Source organism: Sinocyclocheilus grahami, unplaced genomic scaffold (assembly GCF_001515645.1).
Source record: "Sinocyclocheilus grahami isolate Dianchi unplaced genomic scaffold, SAMN03320097.WGS_v1.1 scaffold19755.1, whole genome shotgun sequence".
Lineage (NCBI taxonomy): Eukaryota > Metazoa > Chordata > Actinopteri > Cypriniformes > Cyprinidae > Sinocyclocheilus > Sinocyclocheilus grahami.
The window spans coordinates 20963-22150 of NW_015517732.1; positions in this window are offsets into that span (position 1 = coordinate 20963).

The following is a 1188-nucleotide window of genomic DNA, read 5'->3' on the forward strand; positions in this document are numbered from 1 at the left end:
ATCTCTTTAAGAGGCGCTGGGATACAATTGTCCAGTACCTCTATACAACCAGAGGGTGGAGCTATTGTCTAACTTAATATCAAAACTCCACCACAGCCCTTGTGTACACACTCAAATTACACAATCTTCCACAAAATAATTTGAAATCTCTTGGGAATATATGAAAGCTGCTTACTGATTAAACAGTGCAACTTCGAGGAGAATTTTGAACCGTCCGGAACAGCAAAGGTTCCGTCACATATGGCAACTTGACTCTCCCCAAATGGAAGTGTGAAGAAACACAGCTTGTACAACAAGCATCCAAGTGCCTGGGAAAGAGAAAACAAGAAACTGTAATTCCACACAAGAACATTCAATACATCAGGTTTCATTGCTCTAATAAGAAAACACTGCACCATGACAACACTTATAACGGCTGACAGCTGCTCTACATTGTGTGAGATGAATTCTGAGAATTCTTTCTATTTTCAGATACAGCAAATGGGCAAGAAGTATTGTCATACAGTTTCCTCTTCCTACCCGAGCAAGACACGATGACCATGAAGTGCAACCATTTGCACCGGTGAAATTTAGCACAATGAGACGTTTCCATTGAAGGACTATCATGGAACTGGGGGTAGACAAGTTTCTTTTCTGTTCTGTCCAGCATTTGTTTGGAAGGAAGAGCTGTGAAATGTGGCTAAGCTACCTTTCACAGCATGATAAAGAGGAAGTATGCCTTCATGAGGCCCTCATTTCTGTTTTCACAACACTGCCAGAAATCAGGAAGCTCTTTTCTTTACTGCTTTCCATCACGCCCACATGCACATAACAGCTCCTCAGCTCTAGTAAACATGTCTTGGTACAGTACTTAAAAAACAAAATCTACTTATTTCTACACCACCGCAACCCTGATACATGCCTCGATTTTTCATGATACAAAGCAAAACATCAACAAAAGGATCAACTTTGAAACAAAGCCAGGATTTCAAGGATGGCTGTAAAGCACACCCATGAGAGAACTCATTTATGGAGGAAACCGGTTTGGCATCTGTGTCTGCTGTGTCAGTCTGACCAAACCAGCTCTCCAGCTAGTGCAATGTGCTGGAGAATGACATGAGAGAGAGTGAAAGATATAAATAAAAGAGAATGAGTGGGTGGAGACAGGGCTCGATGCTTACTTTTCTTTTTAGGAGCACTTGTGCTCCT